This window comes from Myodes glareolus, chromosome 1 (genome assembly GCF_982192425.1).
Source record: "Myodes glareolus chromosome 1, mMyoGla1.1, whole genome shotgun sequence".
Taxonomy (NCBI): Eukaryota; Metazoa; Chordata; class Mammalia; order Rodentia; family Cricetidae; genus Myodes; species Myodes glareolus.
The window spans coordinates 107,271,370-107,286,236 of NC_142026.1; the positions used below are offsets into that span (position 1 = coordinate 107,271,370).

Here is a 14,867-nt window from a genome sequence, read left to right on the forward strand (position 1 = left end):
CGCATTACAATGGTAATCCATGCTTTCTACAGTAAAATTAAAAGGAAAAAATTATAAAACAATACTTAGACACTTGTATTTCGTATATAATCTTACCAAGAAGAATACTGTTTTGAATAAGGTTATTTTAAAGTAGAATTATAAAAGGCATACTTGTTTGTTTCTTCTACAGCCAAGAGATTTTCACAAATAATTATTAAGAATTTTCATGAATTGAGGCAAATTCCATCCTCCCTCTCACATTAGGAAAGGGCTAATAGAATTAAAAGACAATATAAATTATCTTCTCTGTGACTTCGGAGCAGTGCTTCTTCTAGACTAGTTCAAGGAGTATACTCAAACATTCATAAAAACACTTAACTATTCTTTTCTCACTGCTGTGACAAAATGCAAAGGTTTCTTTCAACTCATGGTTGAAGGTTCGCTGGTTACATCGTATCCACAATAGCCACAACAGGGGAAGAAAGAGAGTTGAATGTTTCTAGTCATGAGGCTGGCTTCTATTTATTCAGGCCAGGACGGCAGTCCACTATATTGGTGCCCACATCCAGAGTCTTCCCCATCAGTTAAACCTCTCCAGAAACAGCTTCACAGCTAGGAGGTATATCTCCTAGGTGATTCTAAAAACACTCAACTTGGTGACAAAGACAAACCATTCATGGGATGGACAAGATGCTGTGGGGTGTTGTTCTTGTACCCTGTAAAAATTTGTCACTTGTATTGGTTTAATAAAATGCTGCTTGGCCAGTAGCCAGGAAGAAAATATAGGTGGGGCGAGCAGACTAGGAGAATTCTGGGAAGATTAAAGGTTCAATCTGCAGCCACCAACCAGATGAAGTGGAAGGAAGATGAGAATATCTCACTTAGTAAGGCACATGACTTATGATAGGAATTATGAGTTAATTTAGGTTGTTAAGAGCTAGTTAATAATAAGCCAGAGTTAATAGGCCAATCAGTTTATAACTAATATAAGCTTCTGTATGTTCTGTTGGGAATAAACTACTGTGGGGCCAGGCAGCTCAGAAACTTCCATCTACAACAAGATACTTTGTTTCTGTTAACTGTAATCATATAATAATGCACCAGATGAACTTATTTGTATCCTAGTCAAATAAGATTTCAGAGGCTTGAAGATATCAGTGGAGTTTATTACAACAATTTTTTGCGGTGAAGATCTGAGCCCCCAAAATACTCTTACCATTGTACCAGCATTCAGCAAAGTGTTTTCTAGAAATATTAACATCCAGGAGAAAATGGTTTCATTTTCGATCACATTTAAGAAGTACTACATTGCAGCAAATAAACATGTTTAAGTCAATTAAAAGCTTAGTTTCTTAATCTAATGTATTAAAGAAAAGGGCTTTTTAAAGGTAGTCCTGTGTCAGGGGCTGGAGAGAAGTTAAGCACACTTATTACTCTTGCAGAAGACCCCTTGGTTCTTAGTATCTGTGTGGATCCTCCCAACCTCCTTTCACTCCAGTTTCTGGGGATAAACACCCTCTTCAGGCCTCCATGGACATTGTACACACATTGTGCACATAGATACATGGAGGCAAAACATTCATATATATAAAATATAAATAAATCTTTTTTAAAGCTAGTGTTGTTTGAGAAACATGTATTGACTTATCTGGGTGACATTTTCTTCTTAAAGAATGAAGTTGTTGAGGCTGGAGAGATGGCTCAGTGGTTAAGAGCATTGCCTGCTCTTCCAAAGGTCCTGAGTTCAATTCCCAGCAACCACATGGTGACTCACAATCATCTGAAATGAGATCTGATGCCCTCTTCTGGCCTGCAGGCAGACACACAGACCGAATATTGTATACATAATAAATAAATAAATAAATAAATACTTAAAAAAATGAAGTTGATTAGGGGAATATTTAGAAATTCCTCTTTTATTGCCAAGAATTCAGTGGTAATGGGAAATTCAGACATGTTAAATCCTGTGACTTATTCACATATTTTCCTATGTCTTGACTATGGTGGAATAGTCAATATGCAAAAGGAATGCATATTATTTGGGAACCAAAATAAGGTCACTCCCTATGTCTAACATTAAGTTTCCTAATGGGATTCAGAGGCAGAAGTAAATTTGTAAAGCAATTTCACTGTGTAATATTTTTAACTAAGTGCATTTCCATTTTTTCTTCTTTTTCTTTCTTTCTTATTTTTTTTTTTAGACAGAGTTTCTCTGTGTAGCTTTGGTCCCTACTCTGGCGCTCACTCTGTAGACCAGGCTCAACTCATACTCAGAAAGATTTCTCTACACCCCAAGTGCTAAGATTAAAGGCATGTGCCACCACCACTCGGCAAATTTCTGCCTCTTAATAATCTTAATTCACAGCTAATATTTATAATGAATAAAGAACCTGAAGGTTTGAGCGTTCAACCTGCCCTACTGTGCAATGTAATGAGTGTGCCTTTGGCTTTTCTTTAAGAGATACTCCTCATACCAATATTTAGCAGGTTGGTTTCAAGAAAATTACTATGAGGATATTGCATAGCAGGGGCTAGAGCAGGATTCTATGTGCATACACATTTTTAAAACTTATTTTCTTATTATTTTGTATGTAACAGTGCTTTGACTGCACATATGTCTGTGTGCATCATGTGTGCATGTTGCCTCTAGCATGAATTTTAATTGGTATTAATAATAAAAACCCAAAGTCAGATATAGGGCTTAATTCTGAAAATCAGAAAAATAGAGCAGCCAGCCACTAGAGAATTCATACATCTACCAATGCTCAGACTGAAGGGGCAATTCTGTCTCTACAAATCCTCAGACTATTTCCAGATGCATTTCAGCTCTTGTCTCCTACCACCTTATATTCCTCTCTCTGCCCACCTTATATTCCGCCTCCACCTCCTTAGTGCTGAGATTAAAGGCATGGGACTCTCATGTACTGGGATTAAAGGTGTGAGCCAACACAAACTGGCTCTGTTGCTCTTAGAGACTGGATTAATCTAGAGTAGCCCAAGGTGGCCTTGAACTCACAGAGATCCATCTGCCTCTGATTCCCAAGTGCTGGGATTAAAGGTATGTGTCACCACTACCTAGCTTCTTTGACTAGCTAGTGGCTTAGCTCTGCACTTAGATCTTCAGGCAAACTTTATTTATTAGATTACAAACAAAATATCACTACAGTTGCCCACATGTTTAACAAGATAAACTGTCAAATATGTTTGTTATAGTGGCTCTCAACTGGAGAATTTGCCCCCTAGGAAACATGCTTAGATGTCACAACTGGGATTGAGATTGGGAATCCTTCTGGTATCCCTGAGCCAAAAATGGGATGCTGGCAAGCATCTTAACATCTTGGAATTAACAAAGTGTCTCCAACCTCAGTACAGATTTATCTAGCCCCAAATGTCTGTAGTATACAGGCAGAAGAACCAACAGTTAGTAGAGGGCATTGCTGAGTGTTGATCTGGCTTCCTGGTATAACCTGTGTTGACTTGCCCAGTGTCCTATTGGAGTTGTACGGACTAGCGATTACACCAGACACAGGCAGATAGTAAAGGGAAAAAGTTTGAAAGAAGGCAGAAGCTGGTCTCAAATATTGTTCCCAAACACCGAACCCGTACAATAAGGGGAACTGAGGAAAAGACAATTACTTAAAAACAAAAATTAATTTTCTGTCGGAAATATAGTATTATTTCGCACAATTGCAAATGCATCGTGACTTTTTTCTTTTGTTGATCAAAATTATGAAAATAGGAATTGACAAAAATTGTGTAATTTTGGGGTACAAATATAGTGGTTCTACAAGAGTCCTGTGTTTTGCTTGACATGGTGGTACTTTATTCCAGTACTCAGAAGGCAGAGACAGAGGCAAGTGGATCTCTGTGAATTCACAGCCAGTCTGGTCTCTGTAGTGAGTTCCAGGACAGTCTGCTCTACACAGTGAGTTCCGGGCCAACCTGGGCTATATAGAGAGTTCTATCTCAAAAAAAAAAAAAATCAAAAACAAAAACAAAAAAAAAAAAACAAGCAACAACAAAAGCCTTGTGTTTTATGGCTTCCAACATATAGGAAAGTCACCAATAATGTGTTTAGAGTTTCTTAGCTCTAATTAATTTAAAATGCATCTTGACTTATTAGTCTGAAAGTATAGACCAAGTTTCTTTTCCATACTAACTATGGAAAATATTACAGAATTTTTTTGCATAAATAAATGGTCCAGATAAATAAAGTGGCGTTCCCACCGAAAAAAAAAAAAATGGTCCAATGTGTAACAAAAAAGGCTGAAAAAACAGTACAAACTGTGCTAGATGCTTGAGTTATTCATTAAATTTTTACTTGAAATTTATGATGTTTGTCAACCTTGAAAAATATACAACAAGGGCAGGAGAGCTGGCTCAGTAGTTGAGAGCCCCCTTCAAGGGCCTGAATTCGATTCCCAACACCCACGTTAGGAGCCTCATGACTGTCTGTGCCTCCTGCTCCTGGGAATCTTATACCCACTTCCGCCCTCTACCAGGGCCGGCATGGACGTCTGCATCTACTTACAGACACACGTATTTTATTTTTATTTTGAGACGGGACCTCATGATGTAGTCTTGGTTGGCCAGAAACTTCACTATCGCATACCCACAGAGATCTGTCTGCTTCAGCCTTCTATGTTCCGGAATTAAAGGCATGTGTCATCATGCCAAGGCTATAATGTTTTCATCTTTAAAACATTCAGTTCAGAAGAGGGATCAAGACTTGGTGCGAGGAGGGAGGACTCATTAAGAGGGACTATAAAATAGGGGAAAGGGATAAGTGTAGCCAGAATGCGTCGTCTATATGTACAAAACTGTGATAAAATGAATTTAATATATATGCAGCGTGCCTTTTACTAGTTTTGTTTGTTTGCTTGCTTTTCGAGACAGAGTTTCTCTGTGAATCTCTGGCTGTCCTGGAACTCACTTTGTAGGCCAGGCTGACCTCAAGCTCACAGAGATCCGCCTGCCTCTGCCTCCCTGAGTGCTGGGATTAAAGGTGTGTGCCACCACAGTCTGGCTGCCTTTTACTATTTTAAGTATTGATTTTTGAATGCATAAATTTATTTTTTATAGAAGGATTCCAATGTTGTATGAATTTTAAGCTTCACAAAAGTTCAATAGCATCTAAGATTTGAATTTTACTTGGCAACAAAATTTTGAATTGTTATTTTTTTTAATTTTCTGAAAGAAAATATTTGCTTCCTGCTCTTGGCTCCTTTCTGAAAGCAGCAGGATGGAGAAGTCTCTATTTCCCCCACTTTCCTGTCTTTCTCGAGCTATAGTGTCCTCTATTTTTTTCCCTCACTTAATGGAAAATGAAGATGTAAGGGAAAAAAAAATCCATTACTTCTGCGACACTTGGTGCCCTAAAGTCACAAACATAATTTATGGATTCTAGCCATGCTTGCATTCCTTGCCATGCCAATAAAGTTTATTGAAATCGAGGCTGGAATTGAAAAGCTTAAACCAAAGAACTAGTCAAGAGGTTGGGAAAAAATATGTATTTGAAAGTGACACCCTAACAAGAATATTGTTTTACCTGCAGCCAGGGTGTCATGTAAATTACCAGGAAGTATTCTGTTTTATTTTGAAAGTCAAACTAACCACATTAGCCATGAGGAAGAATTTCACTTTTAGTTAATATTCATACTTAATGTTGTTTCACATTGAAATGAGGTTCAAGGAAAAGGAACACTTTTGCTTTATACTTCAGACGTCTAGGGCATTAAGATTTAGAGAGAACATGACAAAAAAATCTAAAGCTAAAATTACTAGTCGGTGAAAATCAGGAGAATGTAAGTAAAAATGAATTTTAAAGTGATATGAGTACATTGAAATGACTGAAACATAAAACCCCACAGAGAAATATTTGTGGACGTCGGCGGGAAATCTGCATTAGAGGACATTATTTCCTGCAGAGAGGATCTTACTGAAATTATAAAGAACTCCTCTGGCAAAAAGGAAAGAACAACCCACAGCTTTATAGCAGCAGCCAGGGCCACAGCACACATCTCAAAATAAACCACAGACATATTACAGGGACGACTCCTGGGAATCGAATGTCTCCAAACATCTGGGCACAACTTGGAGTTGCAGGGACATTCTGGCCAAAGAGAAGGGCAGAGAGCTTGTGAAAGTGTACCATTGCAGAGATGCAGCTTCTTAAGCATTTCTCACTTTGTTCTCTCTCGGAATGCCCCAGACTAACCACGAGATACCAAAAGGACAGGTTTGAAGAACCCTCAACTGCAGACGGCAGAAGAGTTAAACAGTTGGTAAGGTGGAAGTGGGGACACCACAGCCAGTGAAGCCAGCTCTTCTGAGCTCTTCCTGCCATGGGTTAAATTGTTCTCCATGCAGCTTTGATGCAATGTGCCAGGCTTGTTGTCACAAATGCCTAGGATGTGTCTGTGTGATTTGAACTTGGCATTGTCCAGTTTATGAATTGCAGCCATTAAAAACAATAATAAAAAAAGGAAGAATATCATGGACAAGCTGACATAGAAAGAAAATTCATACATGACCGTGACCTGGATACATTTCTTGATCTTATCAGTGATAGATATAATGATCAAGTCAGATCAATGAAGAATAACTGTTGCATGTGAAGCTACTACACAATCGTCCTAAAAGTTACTGGCACAGTGGCTTGATAGTTGCTTTGGTGGTTTGAATAAGAGTAGCCCCCATAGGCGCAGATATTTGAATGGTTCGTCAGCAGGGAGTGACCCTTCTTGAGAGGGATTAAGAGGTGAGGATTTACATCAGTATGGTTATGGGCCACGGCCGATTCAGGCACCCTCTCCTCTGTCCAGAGAACAATCTGGGGGATCTCTCCTTGGACCTGGGATCCCATATATAATCAAGTCTCCTGTAAACACTAAAATGACTGCCTTAGTTGAAATATATTCTTCCCTGATCCCATATTCATCCTTCCTTCCTCCCCCCCAATCCCAGGCCACCGAGCTTTCCCCATTCCTCCCCTACTCCCTTCTCTCTAACCCTCTCCCCTTCCATCAACCCTCCCCCCCCCCATGCACCCGAGGTTACCTGGGACTCTTGTCTATTTCCTACCTCCTGGCGGATAGCTAAATAATCTTCATCAGGTTCATCTTCTTATTTAGCTTCTCTAGGATCACGAATAATAGGCTCAAAGACCTTTAATTATGGTTAGAATCCACTTATGAGTGAATACATACCGTGTTCCTCTTTTTGGGTCTGGCTTACCTCACTCAGTAAAGCGTTTTCTATTTCCATCCATTTGCATGCAAAATTCAAGATATCATTGTTTTTTACCGCTGAGTAAAACTCTAATGTGTATATGTTCCACACCTTTTTTAACCATTCTTCTATTGAGGGGCACCTAGGCTGTTTCCAGGTTCTGGCTATTACAAATAGTGCTGCTATGAACATAGTAGAACAAATGCTTTTGTAGTATGTTAGGGAATCTCTGGGGTATATTCCCAAGAGTGGAATTGCTGGGTCCTGAGGGAGGTTGACTCCCAGTTTCCTGAGAAACCGCCACACTGATTTCCACAGTGGCTGCACGAGTTTGCATTCCCACCAACAATGAATGAGTGTTCTTCTCACTCCACATCCTCTCCAGCATAGGCTATCATTGGTGTTTTTGACTTTAGCTATTCTGACAGGTGTAAGATGGTATCTCAAAGTGGTTTTGATTTGCATTTCCCTGATCGCTAAGGAGGTTGAGCATGACCTTAAGTGTCTTCTGGCCATTCGAAGTTCATCTGTTGTGAATTCTCTGTTCAGTTCAGTACCCCATTTTTTAATTGGGTTAATTAGAGTTTTAGTGTCTAGTTTCTTGAGTTCTTTGTATATTTTGGAGATCAGACCTTTGTCTGATGAGGGGTTTGTGAAGATCTTCTCCCAGTCAGAAGGCAGCCTTTTTGTCCTACTGACAGTGTCCTTTGCTTTACAGAAGCTTCTCAGTTTCGGTAGATCCCATTTTTTCATTGTTTCTCTTATTGTCTGTGCTACTGGGGTCCTACTTAGGAAGAGGCCTCCTGTGCCTATATCTTGTAGACTACTTCTCACTTTCTCTTCTATCAGGTTCAAAGTGGACGGATTAATGTTGATGTCTTTAATCCATTTGGACTTGATTTTTGTGCATGGTGATAGATATGGATCTACTTTCAATTTTTTTACAGGTTGACATCCAGTTATGCCAGCACCGGATTTTGGGGATCCAGTCTGTTTGGATACTCACCTTCCTGGACCTGGAGGGAGGGGGGAGGAACTTGAACTTCCCACAGGGCAGGAAACCCTGACTGCCCTAAGGGACGAAGAGGGAGGAGGAGAGGGAGTGGGGGGAGTGGGAGGGTGTTGGGAAGAGGGGTGGAAATGGAAGCTTTTATAATTTAATAAAATTTACTTTCCAAAAAAAAAAAAAAAAAGAGGTGAGGATTTGCTGGAGTAAATGTGGCCTTGTTGGAAAAAAGTGTGTCACTAGGCATGGACTTTGAGGTTTCTTTTCTTTTTTTTTTAATTGATTTTTATTGAGCTCTACATTTTTCTCTGCTCCCCTCCCTGCCTCTCCCTTCTCCCCTTCAACCCTACCCTGAGGTCCCCATGCTCCCAATTTACTTAGAAGATCTTGTCTTTTTCTACTTCCCGTATAGACTATATCTATGTAAGTCTCTTTTAGTGTCCTCATTGTTGTCTAAATTCTCTGGGATTGTGATTTGTAGGCTGGTTTTCTTTGCTTATGTTTAAAATCCACCTATGTGTGAGTACATGTGATAATTGTCTTTCTGTATCTGGGTTACCTCACTCAAAATAATGTTTTATAGCTCCATCAATTTTCCTGCAAAATTCAAGATATTGTTATTTTTTCTGATGTGTGGTAAGTACTCCATTGTGTAAAGTACCACATTTTCCTTATCCATTCTTCTTACTTTCTCAGCTTCTTTATCATTGGTATATAGGAAGGCTACTAAGTTTTTTGAGTTGATTTTGTATCCTGCCACATTACTGAAGGTATTTATCAGCTGTAGGAGTTTCCTAGTAGAGGTTTTGGGGGTCACTTATGTATACTATCATATCATTTACAAACAGCAAAAGTTTGACTTCTTCCTTTCCAATTTGAATCCCCTTGATCTCCTTTTGCTGTCTTACTGCTCTAGCAAGAACGTCAAGAACTATGTTGAACAGACATGGAGAGAGAAACAGATCTAATTATTTCACCATATACATGAAGAAGCAGACCACATTATTATCCATAATTCATGAATTGTTTTCTCCAAAGCTAGAGGTACTAATATATACTACTATATATTTATTCTCTTTTGTTCTGAGTTTCCCTTCAAGTCACTTAATTAATTAACTATTTTTTGTGATACTTATTTATTTGCAGGGTAGAGGGTCCTTCCAGCCCAGTCTGCCCTCAAACTTGCTGCATCTGAGGGTAGCCTTGAATTACTGGTCCTCCTATCCTGATTCCCAATTCCTGGGATTATAGACTTCTATTAGCATGTTGGTCAAATCATTAATTTTACTAGTTATTATTTAATTATAATTTTTAATCTGAAATAAGCAAAACATAAACATTGGCTTTATAACTACTCCAAAGCTGTGCTCTATAATTCAGAAACTACATGGCCATTCTGAAACAACAAAATTAAGACACAATAATTGGATTTTCTACCACCATATTTCATATTATTAAGTCTCTGAAAGTCAAAGGAATGTGTTAAAGTGTGTGTATGTAATTGTTTCACGGTGAATATTCTCTAGAAGAGCCATCAAGCCACACTGTTTGGTTTTTTGTTTTTGTTTTTGAATGAACTGAAATTACAGATCACTAAAGCCTCATCAGTAATCTGAAATGCAATATGACTTGAATGTCAAGAGGTTTCCTAAAATTTACCAGTGGCAACCCTGTAGAGGCTCAACATGGAGGTGTCTATGATCTATGGGAAGAGGGACCCTCAATTTAGAAATTGCCTTTGTAAAATCTGCCTGTGGGAATGTCTGTAGTGTGTTTTTTGATTAATGACTGGCATGAGAGGGCCCAGCTCTGGAGCAGCGGCAATCCTGGCAGATGGTGGTCCAGGATGGTATAAGAAACCAGGTTGAACAAGACACAGGGAACAAGCTAGTAAGTTGCATATCTCCATGGCCTCTTTTCCAGCTCTTGTACCCAGGTTCTGTTTGAGTTCCTGCTCAGAGAAGGATTGTGATGCAGAACTATAAGTAAAAATAAACTCTTTCCTCCCCAAGTCTTTTTGAGTCATGGTGTTTATCACAGCAATGGAAACTTTTTTAAAAAGCAAAATAGAGGTTATTTCAGTTAGAGAGGAAAGGAAGACGTTCGCTGTTTGTGAGAAGTATACACCGAAAAATAAACAGAAAGTCAATCTTTGTCATAGCAGGAAAGAGAATGCCAAATTGGAGATGAATTTCCTTCAGTGTGGGGTTTCGTCTTACTAGCGCATCTCAGACAGCAGACGCCGATGCTGTGCACTAACTTCTCCGAGTCCTAGACTCTGTGTGGTAATCAACTGTTCTCAAAGTTTTTGATGGATGGCACTTACTGCTCTGCCACCCTGCTCCGTGAGTCATGTAATTGTTTACTGTCCTGGTCCATTTAACTCCCATTTGGGACCATATCTCATACATATCCTGAGTATTTGTATTTCTTTTCTTCGATCATAAAACAAAATATTTCATATTCTCTGCAAGAGATTTCAGAAGTTCAAGTTACTGATACTGGAGAGTCAAAACTCCGGCTTCTGGTCGGTGGCTTCCTCCTCCCCCATTTCTCTCCTTCACCCCAACATCTCTTCTCTTCCCCACTCCCTTCCTCTCTCTCTCTCCTTTCCTTCCTGTCTTCTCTCTCCCTTCCTGTTGTCTTTCTTCTTCCTTTTTTCATTCGTTTCAATCCTTCCCTCAATTCCTTATCATCTACCTTCCTTCCTTCAAGCAATGTTACACTTAATGAACTTTTCTAGATGGGAGCCTTTCTCTTAAAATGTACAAGTTCCAGACTTTTGGCTACGATCAAATATAAAGTACCATGCCGCCTTACTCTCTGAGTCAGCTAGGTTTCCATACCTACCTCTCTGACTAAAGCAGTTGTACGGGCTTTCTCTTTCCCGTAAGGATGCTTTACTGTGAAAACACCAGGTCCAGTGATAAGATCATATTAGGAAAACAAGTATATTAATGATGCTGGTTATGAATTTAATAAGATATTTGCAAGCAAACTAACTAGGTAAAAACCTCCAAGTCAAGTCAGAAGGATGAAGGTATCTCTCACTAGACTATACAACTTTAAAGAGCAGAACTTGATAAATTAAAATATGTAGAGATATTAATATATAAGGTACATATTATATACACAACAGGAGTTTCCTTTGTTTTTAAATGGCTTCATGCATTCAGTAGAGTTATGTTGTGGTCCATTCATGCTACTAGGAAATTCTACTTTGTGATGGGAAGACTACATTGTGTGGATAAGACAACTTCTGAAAAAGATTTATTTACACTCCTGTTCGTGTTTGTCTGCATGAACTGTGTGTACCATACATATGTGGATGACTGAGAACACCAAATGCCCTGGAGCTGGAGTTCTCGGCAGTTGGGAGCCAACCAGAATGGGTGAATGGCTGAACTGGGGTGAGCCGTGTCTCAGGCCCAAAGACATTCTTCACACATGAATTTAATCATGAATTAGCCTAACTATATTCCCATTTTCTGGATCATGAATAAAGCTACTGGGAATATTTTTCTAAAGATATGCTTTCATTTTTCTCAAGCCAGTGCCTAGGAGTCTGGTAAACGAACCATATCGTGGGCACACGTTGACTTTTCAAGGGCTTGACACTCTGATTTTCAGAGTAGTTACTGGAATTCTGTCAGAAATGCAAGAGTCCAGTGTCTACATCAACACGTGGTGAGGTCAGTCTTTTACTTCGAAAAATCCAAGGTACAGAGGCATCTAATTATGATTTAATTGTAGTTATTTAATTAGTAATGATCTTTAGAGTCTTTATGGAATATTAATTGTTATATGTTTTCTTTTGGTAGTTATTCAGTTTCTCTTAAGTAGACTATTTTTTTAGAGCCATTTTATATTGACAGGGAAACGAAGATAAAAGGCCACAGGGCTGGAAGACGCAGTGGCAAAAGTTCTATTTCCATTATACCATAGCAGTCACGCTCATCATCAACTTCCTCTACCACCGGGACTGTAGCTTTAGCCACCGGATCAAGTTCACGTTTGACACGCGGCCTCACAGTAGAGTGCCTCTTCTCCTGATTTTTTTTCCCCTAAAGAAATTGTATTTAGGGCGTTGTTCTTGATTCCCATCATAATTTAAAGAGAAACTTACCCAATGTCTGGAGCCCTTGATGTCTTGAGGATAAAGGAAAAGGCTGATGACAAATTCTTTGCCCCTGGAACCCAGTTAGGTGACATTAACCTTGACTTCCAGATGGCAGCAGTACATGTAGAACTGGAAAAAGATGGCAAATCTGAAGAGGACCTTGGAGAAGCTGTTGCTTGCAGCTCAGGCTATTTCTGCCATTGAGAACCTTGCTGAAATCAACGTCATCACCTCCAGGAGGAACACTGGCCTGTGAGCTGTGCCGAAGCTTGCTGCTGCCACTGGAGCCACTCCAATCGCTGGCTGCTCCACACCAGGGACCTTAGCTATCCAGATTCAAACTGCCTTCTGGGAGCCACGGCTTCTAGTGGTCACTGATCCCAGAGCTGATCCCAGAGCTGACCCCTCACAGAGGCGTCTGGTGTCAACCTGCCCACCATTGCTCTGTGGAACATATAGACTCTCTCTCCTCTCTGCTGCATGGACATTACCATCCTGAGCAACAAGGGCGCTCACTCAGTGCATCTGATGCGGTGGATGCCGGCCCCGGAAGTACTCTGCATTCGTGGCTCTATCTCCCGTGATAGTCCATGGGAGGTTATGCCTGATCTTTATTTTTATGAGGGCTCAGAGGACATTGACAAGGAAAGGCAGGATGCTGAGGAGAAGGTGACTAAGGAGGAATTTTAGGGTGAACGGACCGCATCATTTCCTGAGGTCTCTCTTGTTCACCTAGAAGTGGTAGACTGGTCTGAGGGTGTGCAGGTGCCCTCTGTATCCATTCAGCAGTTCCCTGCTGAAGACTGGAGTACCCAGCCAGTCACAGAGTACTGGTCAGAAGCTCCCGCAGGCAGCTCAGGCCACTGAGTGGGTTGGAACCACCAGTGAGTGGTCCTGAACTCATCTTCAGATGCCTTTGCATAGAGGAAAAAAAAAAGGTGGAAGGAAAATAAAGCTCCTAAAGGCTGGGGGAGAAAAGAAATTTGATGTGAAATTCCATTCTGTATGCTGTTTGTGTTGATTATTACAGCGTGTGTGTGTGTGTGTGTATGGGTGGGGGGGAGAACAAACAGGCTTGCCAGAACATTCTACCTTTAGGTGGTTGTGGGGATCACCCCCAGGCCCAGTCATTAGTCTGCACAGCAGCCACTTTCCCTTGCTAAGACACACAACTGGTCCTTGTATCTTTCTTCAGCGTCATCCTTGCAAAGAAGTCTCTTTCTGTTTAATTTTGTTGTTGTTGTTGTTGTTTGTTTGTCTGTTTGTTTTGAGACCGGGTTTCTCCATGTAACAGTCATGGCTGTCCTGGAACTTACTTTGGAGACCAGTCCGGCCTCTAACTCAATGAGATCCACCTGCCTCGGCCTCCCAAATGCTGCAATTAAAAGTGTGCACCACCACTGGCCAGCTAATTTTTTAACTGCATATTCATTATTTAATGTATGTGTGTGCAGAGAGGGTGGAATTGTGTGGGAGCACAGGGCAGAGGACAACTTGCAACCCTTACTTCTCTCCCTGCACGTGGATCCTGGGGACAGAACTCAGTCGTTGGTGGCAAGCCCTTTGGCCTGTCCAGCAACCTCACGGCTCTCAAGGTAATTTTTTTGAGAGAAAATATTTGTATATATAATCTGTAATTCTACACAGAAGGGTTTTTACTTCTTTTGCCTTGTGGCTTGTTTACCATTTGTTTGATATTAATAGAGGTGGGTTCATGAAACTGTATTTTCATGAATAAATATTTCTATAAGTAATCCAATAATTCATTGCTGTCATCGCCTAAGTCATTACTTTTTCAACTATTGGAAGCTCTTTTAGCTGATTCATATATAGCTTTGACAAACCACCTTTCAGAGGGTTACATTTTGCTTCAATAGGTTTTCTGGCGAAAAAAAAAAGTCACTGATTTTTCATTTTGTACATTTTAATAAGAATTTGTTTTTTATGCACAAATTTTTAAACACACATATATACACACTTTCTTTTACAATTTTGGGACTCAAACCCAGGACCCTGTACATGTTAGATAAGTCAACTTTTCACCAAATTACACTCTATACATATTCTTGATCTGACCCTTTCTCAAAAAAGGGTTGCCATGCATTTTCTGGCATCATGTGGCTTGTATTTTCATTTTCTCAATGTCTTTTGGGACTTTTGATTTACTGACCTCTTGGTATGGGACCATGGTCTGTATTCTGTCAATTATATTTTAAATAAATGCTGATTGACTAGTAACCAGGCAGGAAGTATAGGCAGGACAATCAGACAGGAAGTAGAGGCAGGTCAAGGAGAACAGGTGAATTCTGGGAAGAGTACACATTCCTGGCCCAGACACAGAAGAAACAAGATATGACTGCCCTGCCGGATAAGGTACCAAGGCACGTAGCTAACAGAGATAAGAATAATGGGCTAATATAAGTTATAAGAGCTAATAAGAAGCCTAAGCTAATGGAGCTATCAGTTTATAGTTAATATAGACCTTGTATGATTTCTTTGGGACTTAATGATTGTGGGAACTAGGCAGGA

General features: G+C 40.0%; 1 pseudogene; it reads left to right on the forward strand.

The window, feature by feature from the left end:
• The first annotated feature begins 12,347 nt into the window (after positions 1–12,347).
• LOC125394514 (small ribosomal subunit protein uS2B pseudogene) lies at positions 12,348–13,236 on the forward strand (annotated as a pseudogene).
• The last annotated feature ends 1,631 nt before the right edge of the window (positions 13,237–14,867 follow it).